This window comes from Mobula birostris, chromosome 7 (genome assembly GCF_030028105.1).
Source record: "Mobula birostris isolate sMobBir1 chromosome 7, sMobBir1.hap1, whole genome shotgun sequence".
NCBI classification, from domain to species: Eukaryota; Metazoa; Chordata; class Chondrichthyes; order Myliobatiformes; family Myliobatidae; genus Mobula; species Mobula birostris.
In genome coordinates, this window is record NC_092376.1 from 20816222 (window position 1) to 20840624 (window position 24403).

Here is a 24403-nt window from a genome sequence, read left to right on the forward strand (position 1 = left end):
CAGACACCAACAGAATCAACAAACTCATTCGTAAGGCCAGTGATGTTGTGGGGATGGAACTGGACTCTGTGACAGTGGTGTTTGAAAAGAGGATGCTGTCCAAGTTGCATGCCATCTTGGACAATGTCTCCCATCCAGTACATAATGTACTGTTTGGGCACAGGAGTACATTCAGCCAGAGACTTATTCCACTGAGATGCAACACAGAGCGTCATAGGAAGTCATTCCTGCCTGTGGCCATCAAACTTTACAACTCTTCCCTTGGAGGGTCAGACACCCTGAGCCAATAGACTGGTCCTGGACTTATTTCCTGGCATAATTTACATATTACTAATTGATTATTTATAGTTTTATTACTATTTAATTATTTATGGTGCAACTGTAATGAAAACCAATTTCCCCCAGGATCAATAAGTATGACTATGGCTATGAATGAAACGTACAGAAAGGATTTTAAAAACGCAAACAACAGGAATTCTGCAGATGCTGGAAATTCAAGCAATTCCAGTCCTGACGAAGGGTCTCGGCCTGAAACGTCAACTGTACCTCTTCCTAGAGATGCTGCCTGGCCTGCTGCGTTCACCAGCAACTTTGATGTGTGGTACAGAAAGGATGATGGAACGTGTATTTCCCAACATTGCCTTGGATTGATTGATTGTCTTTTTTTTAAAGCAATCTCGTGCGATCAAGGACAACTTGCTTCAATTCTGATTCTGTGGGTTTTGAGGTGGCTGATAAGGCCAATGTGGAAACCATAGTCTTACACAGACAGGGAGGGAAGGTGCCTAATGGGTCTGGTGGATGTGGTTGGTGAGGTTGTGTGCTCCTTTTGTCACTTACGCTGAGCTTCACTATACAGGTAATTCTGGTATAATGCGTGTTTCCATAATTTGAATTCAATGCAATGTGGCTGATGAATCAGGAGCCATTATGAATAGTATTTCATGTAAAGTCCATCTCTCATATATTTCAGTGAACAGGTGTGCAATGCCTGTGCATATACATTATTTGCATACAGCATCTTGACTAGTGAGGGTGAACTTGTTTTGGATATGGAGCATGGTTGTTGAAGAGTTTCACAGGGTCATAAAGTTGTACTGTACAGAAATGTGTCAAGCCCACTATGCTTGTGCTGATCTTTTGCCCATCTATGTTAATTCCATTTGCACACAGTAGATCCGTACCACTCTCCCATGTAAAGGTTTCTTAAATGTAGCAATTGTAGCTGATTCCACATCCTCCTCTGCATGGCAGACAGTACGTATAAGAAAAACTTTTCTCTCAAATCCCCTGTAAGACTCCTTCCTCTCACCTTAAACCTATACCCTCTTATTCTTCGTATAATTACCATGGGGAAAAGGTTTCTAACGGTTTATCTATGGCTCATAATTTTGTATATCTCTAGAAGGTCTAGCTCGGTCTGTCATATCTTACCCCAGAACTCCAATTGAAGCAACATCCCAGTGTTTATAAAGTTACAACATTATTTCTCAACTTTTATATTCTTGGCAACACACATAAAATGCTGGAGGAATTTGGCAGGTCAGGCAGCATCCAGGGAAATGAACAAACAGTCAATATTTCGGACTGGGACTGTTCAGGACTGGAATGTAATGGGGAAGACATCAGAATAAAAGAGTGACGAGAGGGGAAGGAATAGCTAGAAGGTGATAGGTGAACTCAGATGGGTGGGAAAGCTAAAGGGTTAGAAAGGAAGGAATCTGATAGAGAATATATTTATATTCTTGTTTTTTTTTGTATGTAACAGTTACTTGTGCATTGTGTTTATAGGATTACTTTTATTGTTCTTTGCGCTAATTGTTGTTTTTTTTTGCTGCATCTGATCCAGAATAACAATAATTCTGTTCTCTTTTACACTTGTATACTTAATAATGATAATAGATAAGTGTGTTATAGTTGTAAGGCAATGTGACACTTCAGTATTTTGGCATATCGTGAGAAACTTGGACTGAAGAAATCGTGTTATTTTTGGGCCCAGCATGCTCATCATTCCCATTGGCTACTGTAGTACAGTGTTAGCTAATACGATTCTCATACAGGAATCTTGTGATTAGAGTATGACATTCAAAGGGGTGAATGGGATGAGGGAGGATTTGGCTAGTGTAGACTGGGAACACAGGTTATATGGTGGGACGGTTGAGGAACAGTGGAAGACTTTCAAAGAAATTTTTCACAGTGCTCAACAAAAGTATATTCCAGTTAAAAGTGAGGACAGGAAGGGTGGGAGAGCCAGCCCTGGATAACTAAGGAAATAAAGGAAGGCATCAAACTAAAAGCTTGTGTGTACAAAGTCACCAAGAGTAGTGGGAAACTGGAAGATTGGGAAAACTTTAAAAAGTAACAATGAACCGCAAAATGAGCATTAAAGAAGCTAGATTATGAAAGTAAACTAACACAAAATATAAAAATGGATAGTAAAATTTTTTATAATTATATTAAGTGGAAAAGGGTGGCTAAAGTGAATGTAGGTCCCTTGGAGGACAAGAAGGGGGATTTGATATTGGGTAATGAGGAAATGGCAAAGGCTTTGAGTGACTATTTTGTTTCGGTCTTCATGGTGGAAAACATGTCTAACGTGCCAAAGGGAGATGCTACGGATGCGATGGGAGATGAAGACCTCGATACAATAACTATCACTAAAGAGGTAGTTCTGAGCAAACTTGTGGCCTGAAGATGGACAAGTCCCCTGGTCCTGATGCAATGCATCCCAGGGTACTGAAAGAAATGGTAGAGGTTTTAGTAGAGGCTTTAGTGATAATTTACCAAAATTCTCTGGACTCTGGGCTGGTCCCAGTGGATTGGAAGGTGGTGAATGTCACACCACTGTTCAAAAAGGGATGTAGGCAAAAGACAGGTAATTATTGGCTAGTTAGTTTAACATCTGTAGTTGGGGAAAATGCTTGAAGCTATCATTAAAGAAGAAATAGCGAGGCACCTTGAAAGAAATGGATCCATCAGGCAGACGCAGCATGGATTCAGCAAAGGCAGGTCTTGTTTGACAAACTTACTGGAGTTCTTTGAGGATATAATGAGCATAGTGGATAGAGACGAACACATGGACATTATTTACTTGGCTTTCCAGAAGGTGTTTGATGAGGTGCTGCATATAAGATAAGAATGCATAGAGTTGGGAGTGATGTATTGGCATGGATAGAGGATTGGTTAACTAATAGAAAGCAGAGAGTTGGGATACATGGGTGTTACTCTGGTTGGCAATCAGTGGTGAGCGGTGTGCCACAGTGGTTGTTGCTGGGCCTGCAACTGTTCACAATATACATTAACGATCTGGAAGAGGGGACGAGTGTAGTGTATCTAAGCTTGCTGATAATACTAAATTGACAAAGTGTATAGAAGATATGGAGAGGCCATAAAGAGATATAGTTAGGTTAAGTGAGTGGGAAGGGTCTGGCAGATGGAGTGCAGTGTTGGTAAATGCGAGGTCATCCACTTTGGAAGGAAAAATGAAAGAGCAGATTATATAAGTTGTAAAAAGTCGCAGCATGCTGCTGTGCAGAGGGACTTGGGAGAGCTTGTGCATGAATCACAAAAGGTTAGTTTGCAGGTGCAGCAGGCTATCAAGAAGGCAAATGGAATGTTGGCCTTCATTGCTAGAGGGATTGAATTTAAGAGTGGGGAGGTTATGCTGCAACTGTACAGGGTACTGGTGAGGCCACACCTGGAGTATTGTGTGCAGTTCTGGTCTCTTTCTTGAGAAAGGATATACTGGCTTTGAAGGCACTGCAGAGGTTGTTCACCAGGTTGATTCTAAAGATGAGGCAGTTAGAAAATGAAGGGAGATGGGACCATACTTGCTGGAATACAGAAGAATGAGAGGAGATCTTATAGAAACATATAAAATTATGAAAGGGCTAGATAATATAGAGACAGGAAAGATGTTTCCACTAGTAGGTGAGACTAGAACTAGGGGACATAGCCTCAAGATTCAGGAGAGATTTAGGATGGAGGTGTGGAGGAACTTTTTCCCAGAGAGTGGTGAATCTGTGGAATTCTCTGCCCAATGAAGCAGTGAAGGGTACCTCAGTAAATATATTTATGACAAGGTTGGGTAGAATTTTGGATAGTAGGGGAATTAAAGGTTATGTGGAAAAGGCAGGCAGGTGGAGATGTGTCCATGGCCAGATCAGCCATGAACTTATTGAATGGTGGAGCAGGCTTGACGGGCCAGATGGCCTAATCCTGCTCCGATTTCTTATGTTCTCTCAATTCTCAACTGTTCAAAAGCTTTGTATTGAGAATGATGAACAGTTTAAACACTTGCTGTTGCACGTTTTAGTCAGATGGCTCTCAAAAGGAAACTGAATGAGACACTTGTATGTGCTTTTTGAAACTGTTAAAATCCTTTGAAAACTTGAATGCTTCTTTCTGTGTAATCAACTCAAGAATATTAGGCATGACCTTGCTTATTTGTCAGAATTATTTGCAAAGCTTAATGCAATCAATTTCAATTGCAAGAAAGTGACGTGAATCTTATCAAAGTCAAATTAATCATCTCCACAGTTCTTTCCAAGTTAGCCCTATTTCAGTGCAACATTGGTTCCAGTTTCTGAACCTCTCTGAGTTGTAAGACAAAGAAAGAATAACAGAGGTTGATCCTCAAGTATACTGTGTCCACCTGCGTGTGCTGCACAAAGACATGTCGGAGAGATTTCAGGATCTTCTCTCGATCCAAATTCCAGATTGGTTAATAAATCTATTCCTGATCACTTGTTATGAGGAATTAATGGGAAGGATGGAGGAAAACCTGATCTCTCTATAAAATATCTGAACTGAAGCTGATGTTCAAAAAATAGTATCAAGACATTTGGTTACAAACATCTCTGAATGTTATCCTGTACTGAGGAAACAAGTCAAGATGTTCGTTATTGCCTTTCCAACATCATATTTAGTGGAGCGCAGTTTCACTGCGCTTCTTTCAAAGCAATGAAAGATTGCAAATTACTAAATGTAGGGATCTGAGACTTCTGAGTGACATTCAACCTGATGTTGAGAAGCTGATTATTACTGTCCCAAGTCTATCCATCTCATTGAAAGGTGAAAAACTAATGAAGTTGAGCATAGTTGTACTATTAATATATGCTCTAAAATTTTTTGACAACTTTTCACTGTAAAGAATTTTATAGATTTTGAATAATTTTTGCAATTGTCACTGCTTTGAATTTGCATTTCCTATTTTCTTTCACTGTGCATTGTAAATCAGAATTCTTTATAGTTTTTTTAATGTAATGGCTTTAAAGGGAGAGGGGAGTGGGTATACTGGGGCTGTGGTTTTGGAGCTAGGGGGCAGTAACCCCGAAGAAGTTTGGGAACCACTGATCTAAACTAATCCCATCTGTCTGCCCTTTGTCTGTATCCTTATCCTGCCTGTATGCGTGCCCATTCCATGAGGTGTTCATTATTAGTGCGGGTTTTTTTTGGAGAAGTCAGGAGGATTGGGTTGAGAGGGAAAATATTTCAACCATGATCAAATGGTGAATACCCGATGGGCCAAATGGATTCATTCTGTTTCTACGCTTTAAGGTGTCTTGCCAAACAAAGGAGGATACACCAGAGCAAGAAACAATCTGCTGGAGAAACTCCGTAGGTCAAGTAGCAGGGGGAAATGTCAACATTTGGGGTTTGGACTGAGATCAGAAAGGGAAGCGTAGCGAATTACGGGCCAGAAGTGACCGCTGGGCAGAGGGGAAGAAGAAACGAGAGAAAATTTGCAGATGCTGGAAATCCAAGCAACACTCTCAAGGTGCTGGAGCAACTCATCAGGCCAGGCAGCACAGGAGTGGGGTTTGGAGAGCGTTCAGTGGGGTGTGGTTTAAAGTCTCTGCGCCTGTTGTTTTAAACTACTTTCTCGACCTGCGCTGCCCCGATGAATATATTCCCTCATCCCCTTCCCTTTTTTGAGCTGTGCCGTCCGATCCCCGCAGCTGATTTTCTGCCCTTCCCGTCGGAGACGCCCGAAGCCGTCGCAGCAAACGCCATTGTTAATCAGAACGGCCAGCGGAGTGAGCGGCTCTGACTGAGGGAGGCCACGCCCTCGACCGCGCATGCGCGCGAAGCTTCGCCCCGGCCGGCTCCTGCTGCGTCGCTCGGTGCGAGGGGGGATCGTCCCGTCGAAGGAGGTGCGGAGATCGGCTGAAACGAAACCCCTTTGGAGAAAGGCGGGCTGGTGTCCGGCACGGCCGCCCAACCCCTCACCTTAGTCACACCAGGCGGCATTAGTTACAGTGTGTGGTGGACGAAAGGAGCCATGGAGCGGCTGGGCTGCTGAAGGGAATCGGTGCTGGCAGCAGGAGGGAAGGGAAAGGGAGCGGGACTCGTCCCGTGGAAAAGGCCCCAAACTCACCGCCATCACAGGTGAGCACTGTCCTTGGCAACCCTTCGATCCCATTGGAAGTCCTACTCATCAACAACTCCTCCGAGACTTCCTCTCCCCACCCCACCTCACCCGGTTGTTCCCGGGATGTTTGGCATGTTAGTTGTTGTGAATGGGTCCGGGCTGTGAAACTGCCGTCGCTCTTTCCGCCTCTACAGGAGTTTGAAGTTTGTATCGATTTGAGGGGTTGGAGCCGGGGGGTTGTTGGTTGCGAGTGAGTTTTTTGGTTGAACTCTAGGTTTCCAGCCACACCTACAAAAACTGGATGAGTATGTCAGCCACTGGAGCCTTCAGCCTCTGACTTCCCTATAAAATCAATTTCTTATTATTCTCTTTTAATAATGTTGCAATCTTTCCTTGTAATCTCGCTACCTATCGTCTTTAAAATGCTCTTGATATTTCTATAAAAACTTCGTTGCGCTATTTTTAAAAGAAAACTTTTCCTGTCAAACAAAGTGACAATCTATTTGTGTTTGAATCATTCAAGCCGGGCATTTATGAGTTACGCGGTGTCAAACACCATTCACTGCAGCGTTTCCTTTTTGAGAACTGTATGGTATAAAAAGTGATGTGCTTGAGCAAGACTTATAGATCAGTACCCAAATGTGAATGTTGTCGTGAGATCTTTGATTTTATAAATTTGATGAAATATCCCACCTGAGACGTTTAAATTTTCAGCTACTTATTGAACAATGTTGTTTTTACTTTTAAACTTAACGTAGCGGTAGTAATGAATTTCCCCAGTTTGAATGAAGGTGGTAGGATTTTGAAAGCCGTCTGCCAGTTTAAGATTAGCTCCTCTTTATATCCTCTACTTAAATCTTTCTACTCCCCAGCTCACCTGCAGTGGGAAATCTTTGAAATCTAGGACCCTGGAGAAAATTTTTAAATTAATGTTCTGTGGAAACCCAAGCAATTGGAGTGACTGAGTTGATTTTTTTGTAGAGTTCCTCAAACAAGTCCTTTGAGTGCTTGTGACTTAAATGATCGTTTTCCTTATTGTATTTTAATTAGTTTTATATTTAATTGGGTATTGGTATAGTTCAATTTCCTGGTTGCAAGTAGTGAATGTAGATAGGATATTTAACATACCCATATCTTCCACTTTGCATTGTGATTCCAGTCAAAAGATGTTTCTGTTATTTCCTTGCTTTCTAAATAGTCAGAATGACGGCTCTTGGAGGGATGGCAATTGTTGCTGCTGTATACTATGAACATTTCCGCATTGCAACACTGTTTTGGGCTAATTTGTAATTATCTTGCTATTTGAAAATGCAGTAATCAGAATCAGGTTTATCATCACCGGCATGTGTTGTGAAATTTGTTAACCTAGAAGCAGCAGTTCAATTCAATACCAAATATAGAAGAAAGAAAAATAATAATAGTGTAAATAAATTACAGTATATGTATCAAGTTTATTGTCATTTCGATGATAAGCTGCTGGTACAGTACACAGAAAAAATGAAACAACGTTCCTCCAGGACCCTGGAATAGACCCTTGAATAGATTAAAAATCATGCAAAAAAACAGAAATAATATATATTTTAAAAAGCGAGGCAGCGTTCAAGGGTTCAATGTCCATTTAGGAATTGGATGGCAGAGGAGAAGAAGCTGTTCCTGTAATGCTGAGTGTGTGCCTTCAGGCTTCTGTACCTCCTACCTGATGGTAACAGTGAGAAAAGAGCATGCCCTGGGTGCTGGAGGCCCTTAATAATATACGCTGTCTTTCTGAGACACCGCTCCCTGAAGATGTCCTGCGTACTTTGAAGGTTTCTACCCAAGATGGAGCTGACTAAATTTACAACCCTCTGCAGCTTCTTTCGGACTTGTGCAGTAGCCCCCCTCCCCCGCATACCAGACAGTGATGCAGCCTGTCAGAACGCTCTCCACGGTACATCTATAGAAGTTTTTGAGTGTATTTGTTGACATACCAAATCTCTTCAAACTCCTAATGAAGTATAGTTGCTGTCTTGCCTTCTTTATAACTCTCAACATCGATGTGTTGAGACCAGGTTAGGTCCTCAGAGACCTTGACACCCAGGAACTTGAAACTGCTCACTCTCTCCACTTCTGATCCCTCTGAGGATTGGTTTGTGTTCCTCTGAAGTCCACAATCAGCTCTTTCGTCTTACTGACGTTGAGTGCCAGGTTGTTGCTGCGACACCACTCCACTAGTTGACATATCTCGCTCTTGTAAGCCCTCTCATCACTATCTGAGATTCCACCAACAATGGTTGTATCATCAGCAAATTTATAGCAATGTTGTTGATGTACTTAATCGTTCCTTAAATGTTGCAAAATATATAATTTTGAAGAATAAGCATGTAATTTTTGTTTCGATTTCCAGCATCTGCAGTCTTTCTGCTACGATTGCTGTATTATTTGAGAACTGATGCATTAAAGTAGCAAATCCCCATTTTTCTCCAAGGGCTGATTTAGAATATCATTGTGATCTTTGCAAAAGTTTGTGTATTATGAACCAAACTCAGTTGTAAAAGAATACTTAATGCTCTTAAATTTATACTGGAAAACATCTAGCATCTTTTTTTAAATTCAGACTATGAGTGTCATTAATTATTGAAGTCTTTTGGGATGTCAGCTTTATTAGGATCCAGAAAATATTTCCCTCTCACTTTACTTTTCTATGCAGAATGTGCTTTTTATGGAGTCATTTTTGGGCTAAAGGATTACAAAATACATGAAAATATCAATTCATTTCTCTAAAAATATATGAAGCAAAAATAAATTGCACATCACAGATTGAATCCCAAGAGAGACTTTAATTTTAAATTACTTGTCAAGCAAATTAGTGGTTGGGTAAATAGTGCATATTTGTGTGCAAATATTGCAAATTGATTTTTCCAAAGCATTGTAGAAAGCCTAATATATAGGCTGTAGATATCTTGGATAGTGATTTCTTCAAATTGATTCATGATTGACTGCACATGGTATATGAGAGGGACAACAGATGTATTATTTACTTAAAAACTCATTAAAAACATTTAAGAATAACTGAATTTGTTATGGATATTTACTGAAAAAAACCCTTGGAATATGCATAATCATCAGGTTGTAGTCATCTAAATATTAAGGTAGAATTTTTATGTGATCGTGACATCAGGATGAGGTGTTATAAACCAACAGACTCTCACAGCTACCTGGACTATACCTTGTCCCACCCTGCTACTTGTAAAAACACCATCCCCTTCCCTCAATTCCTCCATCTCTGCCTCATCTGGTCTCAGGTTGAGGCTTTTTATTCTAGGACAAAGGAGATATCCTTTTTCAAAGAAAGAGGATTCCCTTCTTCCACCATCTATGCTGCCCTCAACTGCATCTCTTCCATTTCCTGCATGTCTGCTCTTATCCCATCCTCCTGCCATGCTACCAGGGATAGGGTTTCTCTTATCCTCACCTACCACTCCACCAGCCTCCACATCCTGCACATAATTCTCTGAAACTTCCACCACTGGATCCCACCACCAAACACTTCATTCCCTCTCTGCCGCTTTCTGCTTTCTGCAGGGATCGCTCCCTGTGTGACTCCCTTGACCATTCGTCCCTCCCCACTGGTCTCTCTCCCGGCACTTATCCTTGCAAGCGGAACAAGTGCTTCACCTGCCCCTACACCTCTCCCTCACAACCATTCAGTGCTCCAAACAGTCCTTCCAGGTGAGGTGACACTTCACCTCTGAGTCTGTTGGGGTCATATACTGTGTTTGGTGCTTCAGGTGTGGCCTCTTACATGTTGGTGAGACTGGACATAGATTGGGAGACGACTTCGCCGAGCACCTACACTCCGTTCACCAGAACAAGTGGGATCTCCCAGTGGTTACCCATTTCAATTTCACTTCCCATTCCCATTCTGATATGTCCATCCATGGCCTCCTCCACTGCTGGGTTGGAGGAACAACACCTTATATTCCGTTTGGGTAGCCGCCAACCGATAGCATGAACATCAATTTCTCAAACTTCCAGTAATGCTTCCACCCCCCCCCCGCCCCAGCTTCACCATTTCCCATCCCAACCCTCTGTCATGTTATCTGCTTGCCCTCCCATCGCCTCCCTCTGGTGCTCCACCCCTAGCCACCCACCTACTTCTTTCTTCCATGGTCTTTTGTCCCTTTCACCAATCAACTTCCTAGTTCTTTGCTTCATCCCTTCCCCTCCAAATTTCACCTATTGCCTGGTGTTTCTCTCTCCCCTCCCCCCATTTTTCAAATCTACTCCTCAGCATTTTTTCCTCCAGTCCTGCCGAAGGGTTTTGGCCTGAAATGTTGACTGTACTTTTTTCCATAGATGCTGCCTAGCCTGCTGAGTTCCTCCAGCATTTTGTCTGTATTGCTCTGGATTTCCAGCATCTGTAGACTTCCTTTTTTGTTTGTGAGGTATTATAAAGTATATTTGCACAATAACTTATTTGAATGATATCTTCACTTGTATCCTGGTTAGGATTATTAAATTTAAATTATTCTTTCATCTGCCCTTTTTCTGCCAAAAAGTTCAACTTTTGCAAAATTCAGACGTACGGCAATATTTTATTTGGAGAGCAATGAGGAGTCCTTCCATGAACACCATTCTTGTTCAGTTTTTTTCCCTTATAGTGGACACATGAACAGAGATTTTTGTAAGTTTTAGAGATTTCTGCAAATCTTTTGTTGTTACCTTTGGGTTCTTCTTCACCTCCTTCAGCATTGCATGTTGTGCTCTTGATGTGATCTTTGCAGGACGCTCAATCCTAGGGGCAGTAGCAACAGCACTGAATTTTCTCCATTTGTAGACAATTTCTCTTGCTGTAGACTGATGAGCACTTGGGTCTTTAGAAATGCTTTTGTAGCCTGTTCCAGCTTCATACATAATGAAGAAAGATCTACAATTCTTCTAAGGTCTTCTGAAAATTGGTTGATTGAGACATGGTGCACATCAATAGATCTTTCTTGAGAAGAGCAGGCTCTGTCAGTAACCTGACTTTGTGTGTCTGTTTTGTAGGGCAGGGCACCTCTTCAATCCACACCTCCAATCTCATCTCATTGATTGGAACACCTGACTCCAAATAGCTTTTGTCGAAGGCATTACCCCAGAGGTTCACATACTTTTTCCAACAAATATATGTAATATTAGATCATTTTTCTCAATAAATAAATGAACAAGTATAATGTTTTTTGTGTTATTAATTTAATTGGGTTCTCTTTAGTTTTAGGACTTGTGTGAAGATCTGATCACTTTTTAGGTCATATTTGTATAGAAATGGAGAAAGTTCTACAGGGTTCACACTTTTCCTAACACCACTGTACTTTGGATGTTGGAAATCTGGAATAGAACTAAGTTTCTGCCTAATTTGCTGTTTCCATTAAGTAACAATCAACTTTTTCTCACTGTATTCACAGGCCATGGGAATCATTTCCTCTGACAAATATTAATTATTTGTATTTCGCTCATCCCACCTTTAATGATGAAAACATTGTTGACTCTTAATCTACTCCTTAAGTTAGAGAGAAGTTGTAAGAGATGACGACCAACATTGTCATCAATGTTTACATGTAAACAAATTTAAAATTAGACACTGTTAAGCACACTTGCTCTCTTCCTGATCACCATCTTATTGTTTTATCTTTCCCCAAAGTCAAGGTCGAGTTTATTGTCACATATACACTTACCCCATCCTCCCACCACGTTACCAGCAATAGGGTTCCTGTTGTCCTCACCTACCACCCCACTAGCCTCCACGTCTTGCACCTCCGAAACATCCGCCACCTCCAGCTAGATCCTGCCACCAAACACATCATTCCCTCCTGGTTTCATGCACTGGTGCAATGAAAAACTTACTTATAGAGGCATCACAGCCACATAGCATCATATAAGCAGCATTCACATAGGAAACATAAACGTTATGCACAATTTTTACAAGAAAGAGCACAATTAAAACAAAAACGTCCATGTTAATATAAGGTGATCATTGTGTTGCTAAACTGTAGTGAATTATGGTTTTTATTCTTTGGAGCGTAGAAGGTTGAGGGGAGACTTGATAGAGGTATTTAAAATTATGAGGGGGATTGATAGAGTTGACGTGGTTAGACTTTTTCCATTGAGAGTGGGGAAGATTCAAACAAGAGGGCATGGGTTGAGAATTAGAGGACAAAAATCTTGGGGTAACATGAGGGGGAACTTCTTTACTCAGAGAGTGGTAGCTGTGTGGAATGATCTTCCAGCAGAAGTGGTTGAGGCAGGTTCTATGTTGTCGTTTGAAGTTAAATTGGATAGGTATATGGACAGGAAAGGACTGGAGGGTTATGGGCTGAGTGCAGGTCGGTGGGAATAGGATGGGGTAAGAGCTCGGCACGGACTAGAAGGGCTGAGATGGTCTGTTTCCGCGATGTAATTGTTATATGGTTATGCTGGTGCTTATAGAACCAAATGGTTGAAGCAAAGTAGCGGTTCTTGAATCTGCTGATGTGGGTCCTCAGGCTTCTGTACCTCCTGCCCAATGGTAACTGCGAGTAGATGGCAGGTGATATGCTGCCCTGAGTTCTTATATTCCTGCATATTGAAGTTACTGTACCAGACTATGATGCAGCCAGTCAGGATACTTTCAACAGTACATCTTTAGAAGTTTGAGAGTGTTCAGTAACACACTCTTGCCTTTACTTTCTTAAGAGGTTGGTTTGTTACTGAACACTCTCACAAACTTCTAAAGCTGGTCGACACACTCAATGGTCCGAAGGGCTTGCTTCCATTCTGTTTGACCCAGTGACACTCCCCCCCCCCCCACAAAAGTGTGCACCTTTGCACCTAATGGTCTTCTTAATGGCGTTAGAACAGTCAAAATACACATAAAACAGTGGGAGTGATTGGAAAGCTGCAACTAGTATATCATTTCTTTGAGACACTGTCATAGATATAACAAATGCTAAAAAAAATAAGCAATTCAGCAGAATCTTCTCTCTCTGGAGATTGTTGAGGTTCTTTGTCATATGAGGTTCTGGAGTAAACAAAAAGGACACTGAGGAAGCATACAACGAAGGACAGGTCTCAGTGTGGGCAAGGCAAAAGAGATATTTGTGAACTTCAGGAAGTTGCAGGTCAACCACTCTCCATTGCACATCAGTTGCTCTGCTGTGGAGAGAGCAAAGAGCACAAAGTTCCTTGGTGTACACATAATGGATGATTTAACCTGGACCAAAAGCTACTCAACACACAGCAGCACCTACACTCTCTGAGGAAATTGAGGTGTGCAGGCTCCCTGCTCCCATTCTAACAACTTTATGCAGCAGCACCTATGAGAGTGTCCTGTCTTGCTGCCTCATTGTGTGGTACAGAAGATGCAAGACCCTACAGAGTATAGTAAAAACTGCTGAGAGGTCACTGGGGTCTCCCCCTCCCCCCCCCATTTGTGATATTTATCAGGAGTGTTGTATATGAAGGGCCCAAAGCATCCCTACCACCCATCCCATAGTCTTTTTGACCCAGTACCATCAGGAAGGAAGTAGAGGAGTACCAGAACTAGGACAACTAAACTGGTAACAGTTTTTTTCCACAGGCTGTGAGACTAATGAATACTCTGCCACCACCAATGTCTGTTCACAGTGAGTGGTTTGCTGTATTGCTGTTTACCTATGGTGCGCACATTACATGCATTTTGTTAACTTATTGACCTGTGCTGATCAACTGGCTGGACCGTTCACTAAGATCTTTAACGTCTCATTTTGGCAATCCGAGGTACCCACCTGCATCAAACAGGCTTCGGTTATACCTGTGCCTAAGACGAACGTGGTAACTTGCCTCAATGACTATCGTCCAGTAGCACCTACATCCACTGTGATAAAGTAATTTAAGAGGTTGGTGATGAAATGTTTCAACTGCTGCCTGAGAAGTGACTTGGATCTGCTCCAATTTGGCTACCGACACAACAGGGCCACAGCAGATGCCATTTCATTGGCTCTTCACTCAGCCCAGGAACACCCGGACAGCAAAGGTGCATATATCAGGATGCTCCTTATCGACTACAGCTCAGTATTCAATACCATCGTCCCCTCAGAACTGGTGAATAATCTTATAGTCTTTGACCTCAGTACTTCCTTGTGCAATTGAATCCTTGATTTCCTCACTTGCAGACTCCACTCAGTTTGGATAGGTACTAGCATCTCCTCCACAATCTCCATCAGTACAGGTGCACCACAAGGCTGTGTGCTTAGCCCCCTGCTCTACTCACTTTACACTTGTGACTCTGTGGCTAAGCATAGCTGTAAAGCCTTATTTAAGTTTGCTGAGGACACCACTGTCGTAGGTTGAATCAAAGGTGGTGATGAATCCATGTAAAGGAGGAAGATTGAAAATTTGTCTCTGAGTGGTGCCACAACAACAACCTCTTACTCAATGTCAGCCGGACCAAAGAGCTGATTATTGACTTCAGAAGGAGGAAACCAGAGGTCTGTGAGCCCGTACTCATTGGGAGATCAGAGGTAGAGAGTCAGCAGCTTTGAATTCCTTGGTGTTATCTTTTCAGAAGACTTGTTCTGCGCCAGCACATACTGAAAGTGCAATTACAAAGTAAGCACCTAAAATAAAAGAGGGCGCCGGTAACTGGTGACTTTGCGCGTGCTCTCCCGAGCAAACTGCCCTCTCCTTTACTTCCTTAGGAGTTTGCAGAGATTCTGCATGACGTCTAAATCCTTGACAAACTTCTATAGATGTGTGGTGGAGAGTATTTTGACTAGTTGCTTCACAGCCTGGTATGGAAGCACAGATGCACTTGAATGGAAATCCTCATTAAGTAGTGGATACTGCCCAGTCCAACACGGGTAAACCCCTCCCCATCATTGAGCACATATTCACAGAGCGTTGTTGCAGGAAAGCAGAGTCCATTATCAAGGACCCCCACCACCCAGGCCATGTTCTCTTCTCACTGTTGCCATCGGAAGGAAGGTACAGGACTTTCTGGATTCTCACCACCAGGTTCAGGAACAGTTACTACCCCTCAACCATCAAGCTCCTGAACCAAAGAGGATAACTTCACTTGCCTCATCACTGAAATGTTCCCACAACCTATGGACTCATTTTCAAGGACTCTTCATCTCATGTTGTTGATATTTATTTCTTATTTATTTATTTATTCCTTTTTGTATTTGCATTTTGTTGTCTTTTGCACACTGATTCTACACCCAGCTGGTGTGGTCTTTTGTTGTTTCTATTATGTTTATTGAATTTATTGAGTATGCCTGCAAGATAATGAATCTCAGGGTTGTATTTGGGGATGTATATGGATGTTGATAATTCATTTACTTTGAACTTATTTGTGGGAATATTTTTATGTGCTATGTGTTATATATGTTTTGTGGGTGCACTGTGGTCCCGACGAACGTTGTTTTGTTTCTCTTTATGTATGGTCAGATGATGACAAACTTGAACAACATTGACAGGAAGGGTTTAGAACAGGGGTTCCCAACCTGGGATCCACAGACCCCTCAGTTAATGGTTCATGGCATAGAAAAGGTTGGGAACCCCTGGTTTGGCCTGTATCCCTCAAAACGTAGGCAAATGGGACTAGCTTAGGTGGACATCTTGGTTGGTATGGGTGAGTTGTGCTGAAGGGTTTACTTCTACTGGTCCATTTTGAAAATTATTCCTCTCTTATTTTGCAAATAGATATCCTTTGTTGGAATATTGTCTTAAATAGTGCTTCATTCATTGTTGGGATTGCACAAAATATATTTATTTTTAATCATCTACATCCATGCAGGACTTGTGAAAGAGGCAATTGGGATAATTCGCCAGAATGTGGATGGCCTTTTAATGTGTTAAAAGTGCAGTCTTGTTATGTAAAGTTAATCCATGGATTAACTTTTTAGATGTGCTAGGTGGACACTTCTTCCTAAAAATTGCCATTTGTCCAGTCTATTGTTTCTCTTCCAGCTAACACTAATGAAGTATATAAAAAAAATCATCACTGCTGTAAAATCAGGCTGCAGTATTTGCGGAAAGAAATCACTTGTCCAGAATTTGCAGTCAGCCATGAAGCAACAACTGTGACAAAAGATCTGTGGCTGATATCTATGGCCATTTCCTACTATTCATAACAGCCATCTGTTCAGTGGGGTTACCATCATCCCTGAGGGTTATATTGGCATCAGATTGGCTGAAGCAGCTAATCATAAATCAGGAAAGGGAAAGCCCAGTTTTTAATGAAACGTTGTAAATACTTCATAGCACTAAGCAAACTTTGAAACAGAAGTATGATTAAGATAGAAACTAAAATATCAATTTTCAAAATAAAATGAAAATCCATTATACTTTGAAATACTTGGATGCAATTATTAGTCATATGCTTTTTCATTCATGTAATTTCTAGTTGTGTTCAAAAATTTGCTAAGCAGTAATAATAGCTGATTTTTCAATGAAAGCGCTTTAAAATCTCAAAATTATAAGTTCTTAAAAGCTACAAATAGTGTAGTTTGTGGGATATGTAGTTAGAATTTTAGACTACAATTTGGTAGTTTCCTCATGAAACTAATTTGGTATAGAGATTGTAACATTGCTAGCCGTTTAACAATATATTGATGGTGTTGTTTATACATTTGTTATTACTCCTGTAAAATCTGGGTGACTGGGAATAATGCACAGTAAGGCCTTAAGACCATAAGACATAGGAGTAGAACTGGGCCATTCAACCCTTTGAGTATTCTCCGCCATTTCATCATGGTTGACCCGAGATCCTACTTAACCCCATACACCTGCTTTCCGGCCTTACCCTTTGATGCCCTGACTGATCAGGAAACGATCAACTTCTGTCTTAAATATTTCTAATGATTTAGCCTGCACCGCATTCTGTGGCAGAGCATTGCACAGATTAACTACTCACTGGCTTAAAAAAAATCCTCCTTGCCTCAGTTCTAAAAGGTCGCCTGTCAATTTTAAGGCTTTGCCCTCTAGTTCTGGATACCCCCTTCATAAGAAACATGCTCTCCATATTCACCTTGTATAGTCCTTTCAACATCCGGTAGGTTTCAATGAGCATCCCCCACATTCTTCTAAATTCCAGTTAGCACAGGGCCAGAGCTGCCAAACGCTCCTCATATGTTAGCCCCTTCATTCCTGGGATCATCCACATGAACCTGCTCTGGACTGTCTCCAATGACAACACATCCCTTCTGAAATATGGGGCCTGAAACTGTTGACAATGCTCCCAAGTGTGGCCTGACTAGTGTCTTATAAAGGCTCAGCATTATCTCCTTGTTTTTTTTATATATTCTATTCCCCTTAAAATAAATGGCAACATTGTATTTGTCTTCGTTACCACAGACTCAACCTATAAATTATCCTTCTGTGAGTCTTGCATGAGGACTCCCAAGTCCCTCTGCACCTCTGATGTTTAAACCTTCTCCCCATTTAGATAATAGTCCACACTGTGATTCCTTTTACCAAAATATATTATCATAAATATCCCACTGGATATTTAAAAATTTTATCTTTTGTACCAGGTTTTTAAATATTTGAAATAGGAAATTGATTTCTTTAGTTTAACAAGTAATTGAGTGACTATTTTCTACTAAAGTGCAAGTTAAAAGAATTTTGCAAGCTGGCTTAGTTCATTTTTTAAAATAAACATATCGGTGTTTTTTTAAACTTTGTCTTGTGGAGCTATGATTTGAAATTACTTGCATATCAGATTGAAATGTTCATTATAGGGAGCACCAAAGAGTTTTACAGCAAATTAAAATATATTAGCTACTATAATGGTGACCCTAATTCAATGATAGATCAGAATCAGGTTTGTTATCTCTGACATCTGCCATGAAATTTGTTTTGTGCCAGTACAGTGCAATCCATAAAAATTACTACAAGTTACAAAAATGAAAATAAGGTATGCAAAAAGAGAGCAAAATACATAGTGTTCGTGGATCCACGGACTGTTCAGAAATCTGATGGCAAGGGGGAAGAGGCTGATCCTTAAGCAGTTCCTCGCCACATTTCTTCAAAGTGTCTAGCAACTGTCACTGTTTGCTGAGTAAGCACATTAGTATTTTATTTTTGTTTTGTATTTCTAAATCTGCCGTTTATGAATGTTCACTTATCATTCTTTCCTATTGTATTGCACAAATGTAATGAGTAAAGAAACCTCTGTTCTCTTTGTCTGAAAGGAATATAACATGGAACTAGCAATTTAACCATTACAGACTCTGCATTTTCAGCTTCACTATGAATTTAAAATCACTGCCTGTGCATGAAAATGTTATTGACCTACTACAGGTTTCCCCGCCATCCGAAGGTCGAGCGTCCCTATGAAATGGTTCGTAAGCCGAAATGTCGTAAAGCGAAGAAGCAATTGCCATTTATTTATATGGGAAAATTTTGTGAGCGTTCGCAGACCCAAAAATAACCTACCAAATCATGCCAAGTAACACATAAAACCTAAAATAACAGTAACATATAGTAAAAGCAGGAATGATATGATGAATACTCAGCCTATATAAAGTAGAAATACTTTTCCACAATCATTACTGAACTGTTCTCTGGAGCGAAAATCTCACGCAAGCGCCGTTGGCAGAAAATCTCACGTAAGCGCTCTTGGCAAAAACACGTGCAAGCGCTCTCCAGTAACCCTTAAGTTATGAAGCTGCCAAATCATACCAAATAACACGTAAAAATACACAGCCGATATAAAGTAAAAATAATGTATTTACAGTGTAGTATCACTTACGGGAATCGGGACAGTGCCGAGCACACTGATGATGATGTGTTAGACTGAGTCGTCGGAGTTTGGGTGGTGCAGTGGCCCCCCACTCTTCAGGCTGCTGAACGATACACTGCCGCGAAGAACGCAGGAGTCCAGCGGTAACCGGGAGGTACACAGCACATCTTTAAGAATAAAGCCGAAACAAACATGCTAATTAATTAGGTGCCACCCGTAATTGTCGGCCCAGATCAGTGCCGATTTCTGATTGCGTCGTCTCTGATCTGGGCCGACAATTACGCGTCGGCGGCACCTAACTAATTAGCATGTTTATTTCGGCTTTTTTCTTAAAGATGTGCTGTGTGCCTCCCGGCTACCTTTGCATTCTCGGCAAATTGGTATCTGTCCGTGGCCTGGAGGTTGGGGTGGTGGGACACTGGGATGTCATCTCGTTGCCTGTTTCCATTAGAGTAGGCAGCTCATCTTCTCCTATGACTGCTCGCCTCGATGTCGAAGATCGAGGTTCATCGTCTACTGTGGCTGATGTGGAAGGCTTGCTTGACTGCTGAGCCTCGCGCATTTTTCTATCACACTGTTCTTTAATAAGGACTCAAACCATCCTGCAAATATCCCCTAAACCAACGTACCCTTTCAAAATTAAAGTCGTATTTTATCATTACTCATTCGGTTTCGATTGTTATCCTTTTTTCTTCCAATTCATCTGCTCTTCATCTGTCAGTTCTTGGTGATAGGATGCCAAAACCTCTTCAACATAATCTTCGTCAACTTCCACAAGCCAAACTCACGTTGTCCTTACTTCGTTCACCACGATCAAAACGCTTAATTATGTCTAGTTTTACCGTAAGTGTAACACCCTTACGAGCTCTTTCAGGCTTTTCTGATACTGTAGAACTCATCTTGCAAATGGCTACTCACAGGCTCATGTTTAAGCAATGCTGGCGAGAATCCGGGGGAGAGCGGCTGCTCGGGGCGTGCTGCCTTTTATGGCGCGCTGATTTTTTATCGCACACTGAACTTTTTTTTCGTAACAGTGAAAGCACCTTCTGAAAGCGAAAATAGGGTACTAATGTAGGTCTTTCGTAACAATGAGGTTTCATAAAGCGAACGTTCGAAAAGCGGGGCACACCTGTACGTGTATCAGAACTCAAAGACTGTACATGAGATGTGGAATCTTTAATAGTTATGGCACCCACACTTAACCACTGGAATTGTTTGAATTAATACCAAAGGACAATGTATATATGTATGAATTCTTTTCATTGTTTATATTTTGAATTTAATGTGCATCATTTCTCAACACTGTCTGAAAAGAATGCTTAATTTTTACATCTTTAAATGCTTTTGAAAAAAATCGTAAATATCACTTAAGGAGTGAGTATGATGATAACATTTTCTGTTGGTAATAAAATAAATATCCAGTTTTTTTTTTGCAGAACAAATGCTCAGCCTCTTAAGTCATTTGCAGTTAATTGCACTCAGAGAAATTGTAGTTCTCTAAATACAGTGGATTCTGGTTAATTGGGACCAGTATATTTTGGCTGAAGTAAGTGTTCATCCCAATTAGCTGAATTTTTATGGAAATAGTTTAAAGGTATAAAAAAAGACTAACTACAATTAACTGGGTAACAAATTATGTATCTAAATGAAATACAAAACAAATTAAAGCACTACCAGTACTACAGCAGTACCATAAAGCTGTATATTGCTAATCGTTATCGATGGAGGAATTCATTCAGTGTATGCTGCCCTGTTGTTTTGATTGACTATAAATGAATAAAAACAGCACAGACACCTAGTGCAGGTAATGGACTGCCTTCATACTACACTTTTAATGATCCTCCAAATCTTCATTTTCATTGTAAAATTTGATACCTCAAATCCTTCGTAGTTCCTAACTTGTTGAAGTAGGAAATGGTTTCATTTTTACTCACGGCCATTTCTGGCATCTCCAAGCTTAAGTGCTTGAAACCGCAATGAGCAAAACAGTTTTGAATTAACTTACTACTTATTTCTCACCATCGGTGACAAAAATTGCTGATTTTTGGACACAAACATGAAAATGACGCTAATTAAAAACTGTTTGCTCTAAGCACGTTCCAGTGTCTAACAGCCATGCAAGTGACAGATACTAGTTAGAAGCTATTCAGCAACACTCTCTTGTCCCAATTAAGCAGCAGAGTGTCCCAAATAAATGAAAGGAATCCTGGATATTTTCTCAAACATGAGAAAATCTGCAGATGCTGGAAATTCAAGTAACACACACAAAATGCTGGTGGAACGCTGCAGGTCAGGCAGCATCTATAGGAAGAAGTACAGTGGACGTTTCGGGTCAAGACCCTTCATCAGGACTAATGGGAAAAAAAAGATAGTAAGAGATTAGTTTTTGTTCTTTGAGTTGTCCCAAATAAATGGCTGATCCGATTAATCGATGGACCATTTAATTGGAATCCACTAATTCTTCCTTGACTTGTACTCTTAATGTTATAATGTTCTTGCATCAGTAATATTTGTTGCTATTTTATCTGGAGAATTGCAAGTTGTGGTTCAAAGTTGCTGGATGTTTCTCTGATTGAATCAAGAGATGACTCTAGGACAATTAATTAGTCCTGAGCTAGTTTGCTACATTTGAATATTAAATCAACTCCATAATTACTGCAGTTATATTGGTATAGCAGGACTACATTATTCTTAAATTGATTGCATATGGCAGTGAGCCATACAGCGCTGAAACAGGATATCAGGCTTACCACGTCTATGCCAATCAGTTTACATCCATCTGTATCGATCCCATCTTCCAGCATTTCACTCGTGTCTTTTATGTCTATGTAATTTGTTGCTTGTCTAAACATTGCTAAAAAGCTAGGAGGGAAAAAATGATGTTTGCTATTTCTTGTAAAATTAAATTTGAATAAAAGGAGAACTTGCACTTTCCCAAGCACAGACTTGCGTGAATAGTGGGAATTTCATTGCAGGAACTATTATTAAACTATTTCAGACAAGGCTGGACAAAGGCTTAGGCACTGCAGAAAGTAGCATCCAAACTAGACAAAGAGGGCAGAGCCATGGTTTACAAAGCCCGGGTACGAAGTGTAAACTTAAAAAACGCCGGACCAAATAACAACAACACAAAAGATCGTTATTTATCTTTTCACCTGTTTATTTCTTTGCGCTCAGCTGGCTAGTGAACTTGGTCCCGACATCAGGGGAGAAACGTTCTCATCCCTCTGGTGGTTCAACAAGTTCACTGTTCGCCTTCCAGAACTGTTATAATTTATAAGACCACCGATACAAAAGAACAATCAGTCTGATAACTGTTCCAGCCAAATCAATGGACTACTGATACAAAAGAACAATCAGTTTGATAGACACTCCAGCCACTTTAATTAAGAAAGGAATATTCTGTCTAATTTCCATTAGGTACCGCCTTTTGTCGAAACCAAAAGGTGTGAAAAATCAGGAGCCATCTTATGTGGATCTGTGTGAACTTTAATCCTTATCTTGCTCCAAAGAAGCAGCTGTGAGACATTATTGAAACAGATTGCAGTCACTCAAAATACACAGACATGGTCGGTGCTTAATCCATTATTTACAGGAATCTGAGAATCCCCCAATTCCCTTAAACTTTATCATTCCCTCCTTTTTATCATTACATGATAACTTTTTCAGAACAGATTGTCGCTTCTACAACATGATACAAAACATACCCAACGTGCTCCCCATTCTATTTGCTTAGTGTAGGTATGGCAGAGGGACAGAAAAGTGTTAACCTGGGGGCCCCCTGAAACAGGGGCGGGTCCCTTAGAGTCATTAAAGTCATCATTAACCAATACATTTTTCAGTCCTTATTAGTTCCGCCAGTAACATGTTTACAGTCCGTTCGATGTATCCACCGGAGCTGCCCTTTCACCTTCACTGCAGTAGGTGTTGTCAGTAGCACTTGGTATGGTCCTTTCCACCTCAATTCCAACTTCTTACGATCCCAGTTCTTAATCAGGACAGAATCTCCAGGCTCGATGGTGGGGTGGTCACCCTTAGGCTGGGTGTTGTCCTCTCAATAGGCCTGTCATACCTGTGAATGCAAGCTTTTGAGAGTTTTGGTTAACTTGTATAAATATTTTCCCGTCTCCTCCCCTAAGGTATGCATGTCCATCCTTTCAGGAAGGGGAGGTCGGGCCAGTTCTGACCCCCATGGGGTTCGCATGGGCTTTCCAAAAATAATTTCTGCTGGGGATAATCCAGTTCTAGTTGAGGGTGTAACTCTCATATGGAACAAGACCAGAGGTAAAACCTTAAACCATGTTAGCCCAGTTTTCTTGCATAAGTTTAGTTAGCTTATTCCTTAAGGTTCCATTTGCTTGTTCTACTGTACCAGCTGCTCTTGGATGGTGAGCACAGTGAAATTGCTGTTTTATTGCCAGTTCTTTACAGATTTTCTCATTTATCTTAGCAATAAAATGAGGTCCATTGTCTGAAATTAATTCAGGTAATCTATAACGGGGAATCACTTTTCTTAGTAATATTTTTACAACAGTATTATCAGTAGTGGGTATAGCCTCTATCTATCTGCTAAATACATCTACTATTACCAAGCAATATTTACAGCAATGTACTCTAGGTAGTCCTATAAAATCAAGTTGTAAACAAGAAAAAGGTCCACCAGGCAAGGGGGTGGTTCCAGAACCACAGGGCATCCCTTTCCAGCATTTGTGTTTTTTTTTACATGCTGTGGTTCGCTTTTCAGCTGCTTGCTGGAAATCAGGGCGCCACCAAGATATTAACCATTCCCTCCTTGTCCAAGTGTGTACAATTATTTATATAATCTATCAAGATAGATAAGAACACAGAGAGAACACAAAACTGTCCTGCAGGGGTCACCCATAAATTCGTCTGAGGTTCAAGATGGCAACCCATTTGGGACCGTAGCTTGTGCTTTCCTTCAGGGGCGTCCCCCTGTTAGTTACTTAATTCCCCCATGTCTGGCATACCCGTCCTTAGATTTTGTCTAATAGGAGCTTGCTGGGTTCCCGAAGGGACTAAAAGTGTGGGATTCAAGGCTGTTTGTCTAGCTGCTACATCAGCCCTAGCATTGCCCTTAGATATCTCATCAGATTCCCCAGTATGGGCTGCACATTCAATAATAGCCAAAACTCAAAGCAGCTGTAGAGCGGTGAGTAAGTTGTTCACAAAGGTAGCATTATAATGGGGTAGCCAAAAGAAGTCAGGAAATCCCCAAAGTTCCATAGTCAGTGCATAACAGGAGTCTGTAAGTTCGCACGTTAGTCTGTTGCTAGGATACAGGCACGAGT

General features: G+C 41.0%; 1 protein-coding gene across 1 annotated transcript in view; it reads left to right on the forward strand.

Moving 5' to 3' along the window:
• The first annotated feature begins 6082 nt into the window (after positions 1–6082).
• The window catches only part of cyfip1 (cytoplasmic FMR1 interacting protein 1), a 153337-nt gene continuing 135016 nt past the window's right edge, over positions 6083–24403 (forward strand). Inside the window, exon 1 of the mRNA XM_072262714.1 lies at positions 6083–6390. The gene's annotated coding sequence lies outside the window, so the exon portion shown is untranslated. The remainder of the gene's footprint in view (positions 6391–24403) is intronic.